Genomic DNA, 15,305 nt, shown 5'->3' with positions numbered 1-15,305 from the left:
CTTTATGTGATATAGAAAATAGTACTATAACAACAATAAAAGAAATAAAAGAGAAACTAATATTACCCCCTTTGTCGCCTAAAAATCACTTCTCTTTATCTTCTCAAGTTCTTTCTAGTTCCTAATTCATTGATTTATTTATTCACCCAACATTTGTTGAATACTTCTCTATATTACATACAGAATGTTTGAATATTAACAGTTAATTTGACTTCCTATTCATATGGACAGCATGGTGAAATATGAATGTAACAATAATGTGGCCAGATTAATTCCTGATTTGTTAAATCACACCTAAACTTGTAGACTAATTACTGATTTGTTTCAGTCTGAAGGAATGCCAAAATCTTTATTCCAGGCTCAATTTTAATCAATATGTCCACCATAGTCTTAAATATTGAAAGAAATAATGCTTATCATGTATGCAGACACACAAATGAAACAAAATTTTAAGTGATAGGTAACATTATAGAAAATAAAACGAGAATTCAATTTTTCTCCCGTTATCATGTTATAAGCTCCAGGAATTGAGTCTATATTATTATTAATAGTAATACTGATGGGAGTTAATGCTTTTAAAATAGAACTAATTACGTATCGACTATCAACCATTGGGCTAAATATTTTACCAGTTTTATTTCATCCTTACTAGAAATTTTGGGGTGCGGTAACCATTTCATAGATGAGGAATAAGGGTCAAATTGATTAGGTGACAAAATTCCCAGCTAGTCATGAGCAAATCAGGATTCCAGTCTGTTCTTCTGATCATAAAGTCTATCCTACTTTTTCTGCAATGTCTTTTTATCTGAGTACACCTAAAAAGTTCTCTAACTTCTCAGTTTTTTCCCCAATCTTTAATTCATTCTGCAGGATTTCTGCTCTAATCATATGATATCTATAGATCTCAGCCTTCTTGACCTTTAAAATAAAAAAAAAAAAAAAAGGATGAATTCAGCACGGACCTCCCTATGTAGACATCGATGACTTTATGTGCTTCTCTCTCTCCTCTCCCTCTGAAGGAATTCTTTTGTAACGGTTTTCCTACTCCTTCTTACTCTCCTTAATTCATCATGAGTGACCATAGAGGGGCCAGTCTAGTTTCTTTAAAGTTTTTGACTGTTTACTTTTTCAAAGACTAGTGACCTTAGTGCCTATGCCCAATACAAGTTTTTTTGACTGTTACACATTCTAAAATATCATGGTCCCAAGGTTTCTGTCAGTTTCTCTTCATCAACCCTCTGCAGTCTTTGTAACTGGGTTTATTGCTTTCTCTAAAATTTGAAAAATGAAATTGTTCTGAAGACAAGTCAAACATTTACCAGATGCACTGATTTTTAGCAGGATGTAGCTTTAGAAAATGCCTGGGCCATTGTGGGGGAGGGGGGAGGGATTGCATTGGGAGTTATACCTGATGTAAATGACGAGTTGATGGGTGCAGCACAGCAACATGGCACAAGTATACATATGTAACAAACCTGCACGTTATGCACATGTACCCTACAACTTAAAGTATAATAATAATAAATAAATTAAAAAAAAAAAAAAGAAAAAAAGAAAATGCCTGGGCCATTAGCTTTTTCCATTAGGCGTACATTTTGTTTCTGGAACAGCTTTGTGATTGCCTTTGGCAGCACCTTCCACAACTCCCATCTGACTAGATAGTCCCAGTTCATAGTTATCACACCATAGCATCATCGTTCATTTTTATCTTCATCAAGATGTGGTCCTCTCATCTCTATTCTTAGAGGACATCCAATGTTTCTTCCAAAACAAGATTCTATTATTTGTGTTTTCTACCATTAAAAGCATATCACTAAGGGGAGATGTTCTGAAGGGATAACTTTGACATTTATTTATTTATTTATTTGTGGTTTTCTTCTTAAGTAATAATAATCATTATTAATTGTATAATTATGGTAGGACAGAGGAGTAGTATCTGCAAACTTATTTTGAATATTTTAAACAGATTGCTACTATGTATTAATTGCATTTATCCATGTGAATATCTAATTGAATTTCCCTAAATGAATTTTTCAGAGAATCACAAGGCAACCTCTCCTTTAGTAAAAAGAGACTCAGATTCATAATGTCATGAAGGAACCCAGGATTTAACTCCAAACATACTGGACTCAACACAAAGACCTAATTCTATATCCTTTCCATAATTCCTGTAGCAGAAAGTGCAGGTTAGATGTTACTATTGATAAGATCATTTTCTGTGCAATTTGAATAGCCTTATCCAATCAACAGTGAAAGAGTGAAAAGTGCCTGGAAAATAAGAATTATTTTTGATATTTAAAAAATGTGGTTCAATATTAATTGAGTTCATAGATATACACAGAACTAGTTTCCAAAGCAACAGTAACTCAGTTGCCCCTAGAAATTCAACTTTTGAATTATTTATTTCTCAGAGAGTTTTCAGTAGGGAAAATAAAAACATACCAATAATAATATAAACTTACTACTACTAATAAAAACATAAGTACATAGTAGCCATCCCATATTTACAGCAGCTGATATTTGAAAGAAAAATAATGTTGCATTAGAATAAATAAATATTCTGAACCACTACAATTTGTACATGATTCTTCCTATTTACCTCATCTTAACTGTATGGAAAATTACATGCAAGAGGAGAGATGGATGTTGGGCATTTTATGTCACGCACAGGGTTAAGCAGGGATATTGTGTTCAACAGAGATACATAGCTAATGGGGAGTAAAATATCTAAGCACCGTTCTACCAGAAAGCCTCTCTATTTGGGTGGAGAGGGAACTCTTATTCTCCATGAAGCAGGGCCATTTTGTCCACTCTGCCTACTGATGAGTGGGTAGTGATTCAATAGGTAATAGACAACAGGAGTGCGGAGGTGATTTCACCAGCTGACACCAAAAAGATTCAAGTTTTAGATGCATTTAAGCAACCTGTGATATCTAGCCACCATCACTGATGGATGAGATTTTTCTCTTTAGTCCTTCTATAAGGTCCCTCAGAATGATCTCTGAGAATATATTTTTGTTTTTGAGAATATATATTTTGCTTTTGAGAATATATATTTTGTTTGGGTTTATTTATTTTGTTGTTCTTGTGGTTTTTGTTTTTTGGGTTTGTTTATTTTATTTTTATTTGATTTTATTTTTTTGAGATGAAGTCTCACTCTGTTGTCCAGGCTGGAGCATGGTGGTGTGATCTTGACTCACTGCAACCTCCACCTCCCAGGTTCAAGCGAGTCTCCTTCCTTAGCCTCCTGAGTAGCTAGGACTACAGGTGTGCAGCATCATGCCTGGCTAATTTTTGTATTTTTAGTAGATACAGGGTTTCATCATGTTGATCAGGCTGGCCTCGAACTCCCGACCTCAAGTGATCCGCCCACCTCGGCCTCCTAAAGTGTTGGGATTACAGGCGTGAGCCACCGTGCCCAGCCAAGAATATATTTTATTCTCTTCAAGCCTGAACTTTTGTTCCTTTAAACCTGCTTTCTCCATAAGCAAAGCTGAGTGACAGTGCTGAATATTTAGCATTTCCTGTATTAGCACCCCTTAGGCATAACTTAAAATGTTAGTTTTAGGGTCTAACATCTCCTCTCAATCTGTAACTTTAACAAAAATTATATTGTAGCATGAGGCTTTCTATCTAGCTCAGTTTTCTGACAAGGACATGAACATGATGCCATGCTTTCCTCAGGCTGTTAAAGGGCTCCCATTCTGCTCTGTCACTGGTTCAATGTTACTAAGAACAATAGATATGAAAGGCTGAATCAATGACTTCAGTCTTGGTGTTCTCTCTTGGACAGAAAAAAGCAAAGGATGATGGAAACATAGCATAGCTGCTCAGAAACATCTAATACATATGTTGTCCTAAAAAATGTAGTTGAATTGAGCAAAATGCAACCTCTATCTGTCCTGGACTGTGTATTGGAAATACAGGCAAACTATTAAAAGTAATTTTAATATTTTGTAATTGTTCTTTTTAAAACTCTCTTAATGATGAAAAACACTTCCTTTCTGTGACATAGAAAATTGACATTTATTGAAGAAAGTTTGTACTGCTTGTTTGTTTCCTCAGTGACATTCCATTTATATTTAATTTTCCAAGGTGTGTTTATTGATGTTTAGCAATTAGTTAATTAGTTATAATCATTTGAGTAATTAGTCTCCCCAAAATGATGATAAATAGTTCTTCTTAAAATGGAGTCTACCAGCAACAATACTCCATTGAAGTTATATGACTTTGACACTTAATTAAAAGGTAGTAAATGGGCATCTATTTCACTACTGGCCTAGGATTCCAAAAATTAAAAACTTCTCAACTTTCAGCAATTCTAATTTTCCTACAAATTCCATGGGCTGAGTATCACAACCCAAACTAATTGGTTCTCAAATAGATGCTATCGTCTCTAGATGTCTCTACTCCTAGACATAGTATCCCAGTATTAATTATGAGAGAGTAAAGATCTGAAAACATATTCCAAATCTTTTGCTGGCAATGGATCAATACAGACTTTGCTTACAACTGTCATAAATACTTTCCTGTACCTGTCTCATTCCAATAAGGTTTGCAGGCATTATTTTATAATCACTGAGGAGAGGAAGAAGGAGGAATGAATAAAAGCTGATTACAATTAGTTACCCAATTTACTACCATTAGGATGCAACAAATATGAAGAAAAAATTGTTTTAATTTAATAATCTGAATTAGTTCTGTGCTCAGCTAAGTACAATATTTGAACACAGGATTAACGCTTAATGATGGAAAGAATGTCCACCATTGGACGTTGGAATGGTGGAAAGAAGAGGAAAGGGCTCCTGGAGAGAGAAATGGAGCCAAAGTTAGGGAATGGGGTGGGTGGGTTGCCAAAGGCATACTTCCCCCCTTGAAAACTCCTGGATTGAGGAGAGAATGGGGAGTCATATTATGGCACATATTAATCATAGTTGTTATGAATGATTCATAGAAATATGATGAACTCAAATGTAAATGAAAACCCTATTCATTCACTTGAATTTCAAACTTTCTTATTTTTCTGTGCATGCATAAATTTTATTCATTGCATGTTTGCAGTAAATTCACTTGTTCATTCATCCATATATTTTAAGAGCCTTACTGTGTTTCAGGAATTGTGCGAGATACAGGAAACAGGGAAACCCTGTTCGCCCAAGGTTTGCAGTAGGGTAAAAATGTTATGGTAGAGATCAACAAATAGTGGTGGCGGTAGGGGGAGGAATCCAGGAAAATTTAACTTAGGAAGAAACACATGAACTAGTGAAGAAGAGTTAAGAGAGAGGAAGAGCATTCCAGCTCAAGAAAACCACAGATGAAACCCCAAACCCATAAAGATGATGTGATGGGGGAGTACCCCAAGGTACAGTTACTTGGCAGGTTTAGGAGCATAGAAAGGAGAAAGAAAGAAAATGCAGCTGAAAAGGTAGGCTGTAGAGAAAGGGCTCTGCAAGTCAGGGTTTGGCATTTTATCATTTGGGCACTAGGGAGACCCTACAATTTTTTAAAGCAGAGGAATAAAATGATAAGATTTGTATCTTTGGACAAAAGGTAGACTTAAAAGAGGAGAAAATGAGTGAAAAGAAACTAGTAGTCAGGCTAATTTTTGTATGTGTCTTATTTGGTGCAATGTATAGGCTCAGTGGATAACTGAGGAAAGAGTAGATAGTCACTGGTTAAAAATACAGATGTGAAGCTCAGAAGAGACATGGAGATATACAGGAATGGCTGATAATATCAGTTGGGTGAGGTGCCTAGGAAGAGGAAGAAAACATGGGATAGGACTCTAGAAAACACCAACATCGGGCAGTAGGCAGAAAATGAGAAATCGGCCAGAGGTCTAGTGGAATGGGGAAAAACCAGGAGACTTTAGTGCTCATAAGCCTGATGGAAGCAAATTTTAATTAAGAAAAATGAACAAAATAAAATGGCACAGCAAGGTCCAGTAAGATGAGTGTTGGTTTAGTTTTTCGAAGGCCATTGATGACCATAATGACAGTGGCTGAAGCAGAGTGACTACAGAAGGAAGCAATCTGTGGTGAGGCAGGTAGGAAAAGAAAGTGAAGGTATATATAGTGGAGGGAGGAGAATGATGGGATTGCAGCGGAAGTAGGAGAGAGTGTTAAGTAGTGTGAAGGCTTTTTTTTTTTTAAATTTAACGTGGGAAGAGCTGGACCTGTTTACAAACTGAGATGAGTGGTCAATGGAAAACGAATAACTGAAGAAGGGAGAGAGAGACAGAGGCAAAGACAGAGAGGAGAGAATAATTGATGGATCAAATCCCAGAGAAGGCCATATACTTACCAAGCAACTATATATCACTAAATTGATTGAAAGATGTTTTATGAGAAGGATATCAGCTTGAAAAATGTTGGAAATGGAGGAGGAGTAGGGGACAGAATTGAGCCATGACAATTCATTCATACATCTGACATCAAAAAGTTGATCGAAATTGAATCCCTAATTCTGGTAAGAAGGGTAAAACACTCCATTTGAATGGCTATTTTTTTATCTTATTAATTATTTGCAGATTCGTAGATTTTAGATTTGAAAGGGACTTTAGAGGATCTCTTAAAGCTCCTGTCAGGTCAGAGAAGCATTGGTAATGGAGGGAAATCCTGACTTCAGGGTCTCTTTGTTTTTTGAATCTTGCTTCTAGCGGTTGCCACTGTTAATGGACCGGGGGAGGTGCTCCTCTCTGCCTTCTCCGGCTGCTCCGGTAGCTGCAGGGAGGTCCAGATGGTAGGTGGGAGAGGATGGGGGCTGAGATCTGTCTGGATCTGCTCCTAAGTGCAGTGAGGATTTATTTTCATTGCTTTCGATTAGTGGTCTCTGTTGAGAAAGGGTTCCAAGAGTCCTTTGGGCCTCATAGCAGAAAATCAAAACCACTTTTTAAAAACTTCAATGGGAATAAGATAATATGAAGTTAGAAACTATAAGGTAGAAATTTCAGATGCAAGTACAAAGTGATGTCACCATAGCAACTCAGCTTGCACACAGGAAACTGGGTATAATGTCAGGAATTTCACAAACACCCAATATTTTAAAAAGCTAAATATTATCGAGGAACAAAAATTAATTTTAATGTTACTTCATCAAAAAATTGATTTGCATTAAAAACATACTTTTTGTAATATAACTTTCAACACTGAAAAATAATGAATGTTCGAAATGTTTCAAGATCTGCTTTTCAATTAGCAAAGAAAATTATTTTTCTTGATTATACACTATAATTAAGACATCAAATATGTATTACAATAATACAAAGAATGTTTTTAAAAATTGTATAAAATACCACCACCTAGAGATAAACACAATTTTTATTTAGGTGAGTATCTCCTCAGATATATTACTGTAAAGCACACAAACATAGAGTTACCATAACTTTACTAAATAATTCTTTAATGTTTAATGACCTTATGAAGCATTCAAGAATATAAATTCCTGGGGAATGGAGACCATAGGTTCTAAACATCCTCAGTATTAGGTCCTATACTGAAATGTGGATATTCAGAAACATTTTGCATGTAAGGATATTTTATTTTGGTCACATTAGTAGCCATTGCTTTTTTTTTTTTTTTTTTTTTTTTTTTTTTTTTTTTTTTAAGACAGTGTTGCTATCTTGGCTCACTGCAGCCTCTGCCTCCAGATTCAAGCGATTCTCCTGCCTTAGCCTCTGGAGTAGCTGGGACTACAAACGGTACACCACCATGCGTGGCTAATTTTTGTATTTTTAGTAGAGATGGTGTTTCACCATGCTGCCCAAGTTGGTCTCAAACTACTGACCTCAAGTGATCTGCCTGTCTTGGCCTTCTAAAGTGCTAGGATTAGAGGCATGAGCCACCACACCCGGCTGCCACTGTTTACAATTAGAAAATGACCAGTTCAGCAGAAGTTCTTTTGTGTTTCAAAGTGATTCTCCTTCACCACCCACCCCGACCCTTTTCATATAAATCTTTATGACACCTTCTGTATACTACCAGCCATGTTTTTCATCAGTAAAGAGAAAGAAGGGCACAGCACTCAACAATGATGATATTTATTTTCCATGTCAGGACATAAAAATTTGTCATGAAAATAATTGTATTTGCTTAAACTAAGAAGTTTTAATCACAGTTTGAAGACATGATGTGGGGAGACTTACTCAAAATGAAAAAGGGAATCATATTTTTGTCTATTGAAGAGATTGTAGGAAAAAAAAGTCATTACCATGTGACTTAGGAGTTGTTCTCTGCCAGACAAAAGGAGGAACCAAAAGACATCTGGGAAAGGTGGGGGAGGCTTTCTAAACTCCCAAAGAGAGATGATAGTGCATCCTCTTCAAGGCAGTGCTTCAAGGAGAGCACTATTTTGTACTTCAAGGAGAGAACCTATTTTGGTGGAACAGCTTAAAAGAGTCAGGAAAATAATGAAAAGTGAGGGAGAGCAGGATGATATAAAAGAAAAGAGAGGGAGAGAGAGAAAAGAGAAGCAGAGGTGGTACAGGGGAGCCAGCACTGCCAACTCCCAGGACCCCTAGTTCCTTTCTCTGTCTGGCAGGGGTGAGCTCCTTGTTCCAGGATCCAGTCCTGAAGCAATCGCTTCTGATCATTAGACCACACGGATTTGCTCCATTTGTGCCAGTATTGACAGTGTTTTGATTTGCTGTCTGGTCTTAGATTCCTATTCTTCTCTTGGCCTTTCTTGTGTTTACCAAGAAAAGTAAGATTAAAGGCCTTAAAGATACGAGTATCAGGATAAAATACCTAAGGACGACCAGACATCACGCATGGCTAGTGTAGTGACCCGTGTGCATCTCAAATATCTGTTCAGATTAAGTCTCCTGACTTCCATCTTGAGCCAAATAAGCATCGAGCAGTGACCCTTAGCCCTCCTAGATAGGATGGTGGCCAGGAGCAAAGAGTAAGAACATCATTGCAAAAGTTCCATCTTTGTTGGACACTTAAGTTATAACTCTACCACAGTTTTCAGTATTTGGTGTCACATATTCTGGCAATATTTACCCATTTGTACTATTTATTGTTTTTTTAAAAGAGACTCTTGAAAGATATTTGTGAATAGCCTGTCCTTTTTCCTATTGTAGTTTCAATTGAATAGCACCTTTGAAGTAGCTTTTCTGTGGATTTTAATCAAATGGAAACAACAGGAGAAATAAAGTGCTTTCTTAGAGTTTTCTAATATATGAAAAGAATTGGTGCTTTGGCTTTTCTACAGAAACCAAAACAAAAATTTAACCCTTTGACCCTTTCACAGGCTAACTAAATCATGCTCTGCTGAAGTAAACATGCAGTAAAGCTAAGCCCAGAGGGTTATCACCCCAGTCTCTGGGGTAATCTTACACTCTCAGCCTGATTATTTCTAATTTAAGTGATGATTAAATGTACTTCAGTATATAGCCTTTGCCATCCTCCTCCTTTTCTTCAGATACACATATACACAATAATTTTTACAGAAAATAAAATGTTATGAAGTAATATTTTGCCCCAAAAAATGACTGAAAGTAAATAAGACAATATTAGTTGTTATTTATTCTAGTTGGAGGGAATATAGGCATTGTGTTATTCTTATGCTTTTCTAAGAATTTTAAATATTTCAAAAGAACTTTTTGCTGATTTCAGTTTTTTATTTTAACATCATTTCATAATTAAAGAATAATTACAAGAATAGTACAAAAGTTCCTATATACCCTTTGCTCATATTATCAAAAATTAGCATTTTATCACATTACCTTTAGCACTTAGTCTTTATACATATAGAGGTTTATATTTCCTGAACTATTTTAGGGTAAGTTGTATATATGCCATCCTTTTTCCCATAAATACTTCAGTGTATTTTACTGAAAATCAAGGACATTCTCTTACATAACAGCAGCACAATTAAGAAAAATCAGAAAATGAATACAATATTAGTATTATGTTGATAAAATACTAGTTGCTAATCTACAGACTGTACTCAAATTTTTCCAACTGTCAATAATGTTCTTTGTAAAGAAAGGAAATTCTGGATTATGAGTGTATTTGACTATCAAATCTACTCAGTCTTCTTTAATCTGGAAGAATTCTTCAGTCTTCCCATGTCTGTTATGACTCTGCCATTTTTAAAGAGCATTGACCAGCTATTTTTTATAAAATGCCCTTAAACTTGGGTCCTCAAAAACTTTTGTTCTACAGTTTTAGAGACAGTTTGTTGCTGTTTCTCAAACTATTAAACCCGCATTTAAAATTGCATGCCCTTACCCTCCACCAGAACTAATTCTCTCCATATCTTATTTCCATAAAAGTTTTTATCAGTTTCCAGTTGTTCAATCCAAAAACCTAGGAATTACCCTTCTCCTCCTCATTCAGCCCTCATGGCAGATATTATATCTTATAAGCATGGTTTTGTCATCTTCTCCTCTTCTCCCTCCCCACCACTATTCCTGAGTTCGGGTCTGCCTCCCTTCCAGTAGCCTCTAGGTCATCTCTAGTCTGCACCAACTCACCCCATGTGAGTGCTACATCCTCACATGGATGTAAAGAATTGTCAAAACAATTCTTTAAATCTCAAATAGAAGTCTTTTGGTGTTTCCTCACTATTTAAGATACTTCAAAGATTATACAGAGTTTGTGGAATAAATTACAAATATCTTTTTAGTGCATCCCAAGCCTACGTTGCTGGCTTTAACTCCCAGCCCTCCCTTCACACCTTCGATGCTCCAGTCATACTGAACTTCTTGGAAATTCCAAAACAACCCCATTGGTTTATGACTCATAGTCTTTGCATATGCTGTTCCTTTTGCCTGAAACATGCTCCTCCCTCCCCACCCACACATTATTTTTTATACAGCTGTGTTTTTTTTTTTTTTTCTATTAAAACTCACCTCAAGTAGCACTTCCTTAGCCAGGACTTCCCTATCTTCATCCTCCACTGCTAATCCATCCAATCCAACAGAAGCTTGTCCTTTTTTTTCTCTGATATCTGGGGGAAAAGGGAGCAAGTTTATGAAAGTAAAACCATCAAAGTACACTTCCTCATAGATGAAACCATACCTGAACCAAACTAACAATCCAGAAGCCAGAACTCAACTGTGTCACCCTAAAAAGCATAAAGGGTTTATTGATTTGATTCTCCCTATTTTGCCCTGCAAAAGTTAGCTTATTTATGACTACTCTAAGATATATTTACCTGTATGTCTGGTTAGGTGAAGTGTCTTATGATTTTGCTGTTATACTTTAAGCTCTCAAACTGAGGGTTTTCCTCCTGGAAGTGGACTCCCGTTTGTCTTTTTAAAATCACTTCACTACTAATTGTCGTAGATATTGGAATTGTAAGAATAGTGAATGGTAGCAGTGTTACCACTGTAAAGATTAATTACCTAGGGAAAAAGTTCCATGTGATTATTATTGTCAATGTGTTTTGGAAAGCACAATTGGTTGATATAAATGGTTTATGGGTACCTGGCTAGGCTTTCTCTACTCTACGTCGTTTTGTGCCTAGCAAACTGCCTAGAACACAATAAATGTTTGTGAATAAACAGTGCCTTTGTCAAGCCTAAGATACAATCAAACCTGTGAAGAAATGGAGAAACTATTTTTCATGTTTTCTGCATCAAAGAAAAGACTCAGTGCTGTAGGCATTAAAACCAATTTTGACATACTTTCACCCAGACTCCTGAAACTGTGGCCAGAGTCTTGTACTGAGCTTGTCTTTCCTGTAAACTTACTCCAGCTTGTGTTTCATTTCTAATTTTCTTTCCTGTAAGTCACTGATTTTCTGCTTTCACATGAGAATCATCGAGGACGCTTTGAAAAAAAAAAAGTACTGATGCCTGGGACCCACCGCTAGAGATTCTGATTTGACTCTCTCCAGCACTAGTATTTTTGGAAATTGAGTATTTTAATATAAAGTGCCAGTTGGAAATGATAGCTGGAAAAGAATCTATATTCTTTCTGTGTGATCTTAGAAGAAAAAAATCTTTTATAATTTCACTGTTGTGTAAGTTGAGTTTATTTTTTAGAGTTTGCGTGGGGCTACCATGCTAGTTAGACCTTGCATAATCATCTTTTATGTAGATGTAGACATCACTGTGTTTAGCACATGGAAACTCTAGAGAGATTTGACATTTAATCATTTGAAACTCCACATAAGAGTTCTGGAAAAACATCAGTATAATTTTAACACTGAAGTTATCAATGCTTAAATAATGATACATCCTAAACTTCTCCATTTTTTTGAGTTATATTATGAAAACTACTAATGGGCTTTTCTGAGTTCCAGGAAAAATAAAATAGCTAGGCACTCGAGCAGCTGAGAATCTGAGCACAGTTTAAAGTAGATGGAAGACCTTTAACTGATGAATGATTGTTGAGTCATCTAGTTCTTTTTCAAGTGGCCACATGTCTAGTCTTTCATGAAATGAAGAGTTTTCATTGATAGAACAATAAATTAAAACAGTTAACTTTCAGTTTAAGCTATCAAATTGCATAGCAACTGCAAACAAAACTTGTTAAATAACATTGGTTATTTTGCTGATGTATAGTTTAGATGTCAATCCAAAACTTGAACTCGGAAAAGATTCTTTTTACTAGATTTCATTGTTTTTCCATATTGCAGTTGCTTTTTTGTTTCTAAAATTTTACTCTAAATTCATAGTCTATTTCAGCTGGACACATGCAAAGATTAAAGAATGTGTGAACAAATTATAGTTAGATTTGGCGAGGTTTGACACTAGATTAATGTATTACAAAGTAAAATTAGGGTTATGAACATTTTTACTATGCTTGAAGTAACTCAAACTCTGTACATAGGGAGAAGTGAGAGTGCTTAAAATAATTCATAATGGGCCAAATTCAAGTCCCTGGTTCTAAGATGCTAATAGGAAAACTGTCTTAAATAATATTATTGTCTTAAATAATATTATTGTCATATACTTGTAAATAAGTTGGAAACATGTATTCTGTTTTTATTAAAATACAATTATTAAAAGACTGGCAAAAGTGTAGAAGATAAAAAGGAGTGACCAGTCTTCAACTGACACTTGTGCACACACAGATGCTGGTCTTGATTTGACCTTTTCTACTGGGCCCAAACTTCTTAGCATAATGTTCCAGTGGAAAGACTGTTTCTAAGTATTCTCTGCCAGCAAACAAGGAAAGTACTGGTAAATTGATCAATGGTTGTAATACACATACTGTTTACAAAAAATAATGGGAAAGTCTCCAATGTGTCCTGTATCACCAAATTGGAACATAATGATTGTAAATACACAATTAAAGAGCTGCTTCAGAGGTTGTGTGACTTATTTGACAATGTGCATCCTGTGGGAACTCGCTTGCTTGGCACCCAGTTATCTTCCCCTTTTGGCTCTGACTTTATGGTTGGGAGGTATAAGAGACAATTCGCCACCAGGATTTCAAATTTTAAATCACAGCTCATTTACAAGAGGAATTGCTGTTTCTGTGGCTCTGCCTGCAGAGTTTTCAAATATCCCCTTTTATTTGAGTATTCAAATATCCCCTCTACAATTATTTCTAAAACAGTGATGATTGTATGATTATGACACAGGGAGTATGAGAATTGTATTTTACTTACCAATGGCTCTAGGAATCTTATTTTATATGATGTAAATATAACTAGCCAAATTGAAAAACTTTATAAGCTATGGAGCAAGTGTCAATTGACATTCCTTAAGTACAAAATTGCAATGCCTCCTAGGCATATGTGACTTTTAAACAACAGTGAGGTCATGCTTAAATTTTTTCTGCAGTATTTCTGTTGCCTGAGCATGGGAATAATTGTCATGACTCCTACTTACTGAGAGCTTCTGCTGGAGAGTACCAGAGTTTCTCTTCATCCATAATCAGGGAGAATCCGATTGTCTAAGACCAGAGGCAGTGTAAGTTAGTGGATTTTGAGAGCATTCTCAGTGATGTCTTGGAGGGCTCCTCTAAAGTGTTCTGTGTTCATAGGAATTAAATATTCAGACATGGCTTGATATGCTGGTGTAGGAGATTTGAAATGGAAATTGATTTTTTTTTTTTAAAGAAAGGCGGTTTTCATTAGTCAGTCTGTTCGTTCATCCCCTACCAGTTATGATACAATGGTGAAGGGTATTAATGGCATTACATGGACTCATTTGCTCGAGGGAAGTAGGTACAGTTGTGATAACTCAAGTGGAAGTGATTTTGTTGACATTTTTGCACAGTTGAAGGCAAAGGAGACTTGCTGCCACTCAAAGAGGAAGAGGCTGAGGAGAACATTGCAGTGGCGGTGGGTTCAAATGCTAGAAGAAGAGAAAGAAACTCCATTTTCTATCCTCAAATCTGTAAAATGGGACAAGTTGTGTTTTGGTCAATTTTTTAAAAAATAAAATAATTTCAAAATAAAGTATTATTTTTAGGAGTCTGAGGAGAAATGTTTAAATTTAAGATTTTGTAGAAGAGTTTACATACATTGGCCAAAGTAGGAAAGTACTCTTCTCAGTCAGCCGCCTGAGCTACCTTATATTCATCACCACAAAACATGGCTTCACCAACACTCAGAGAAAGAATGACTGAGCTTTCCACAAAACCCCTAGGAGTTGCTATCTGTTTCTTATCGAGCATCATAGAATTTTAATCTATTTAGCAAGGAACTGTAGTAACAATGGGTACTACTCCATTATAAGAAAGATTTTTTAATAGACACAAGACCATCACCTAAAGGACTTCCATATCTATTGGTTGTCTGCTCACCACTCTGATTTTAAAAAGAAAGAAAGAAAACTGTTTTACACAAAAAAGAGTGCCTCTTCATCTTGGCTATTTTAAAATAAACATTTATCACAGCATGTTTTAAGTATCCTGACTCCTTCCCAGATGAAGCATCCTCCAGTATTATGAATTCAGATATGACATAAATTTGGATATAATGTGATCAGTGATTGGCCAGCTTTCACCAAGCCCCTCATTTCATTAACCTAGAAAATCATTACCCCCACATTTTACTCAACTGAAGGTTTTGGACTCCTCATAATATATGATGAGTTTCTACTGTATTGCTAAATTATGTTTCAGAACTAAATGCTAAAACTGAGGATGTTACATATTGCTCATTTTCCTCAAAAATATTTGGAAAGGAAGAAATCGTCATACGGAGTGTCAGATAAAGTCATTGTGATTTATAGTCATTATGATTCAGATGGGAAGAACTGGAGTGCTAGTGTTGTGTAACTGAACTGAACTCTCTCTGAAGACCTTGTTTCTGTATATGAGTGAAGGCTGGAGGTATTGGGGATGGGTAGGAGAGTCCTTAATTTTTCTTTTTTCTTTTTTGAGACTAAGCATCAC

Source organism: Macaca mulatta, chromosome 3, assembly GCF_049350105.2.
Source record: "Macaca mulatta isolate MMU2019108-1 chromosome 3, T2T-MMU8v2.0, whole genome shotgun sequence".
In the NCBI taxonomy this organism is placed as follows: domain Eukaryota; kingdom Metazoa; phylum Chordata; class Mammalia; order Primates; family Cercopithecidae; genus Macaca; species Macaca mulatta.
This window is presented reverse-complemented; position numbering follows the sequence as displayed.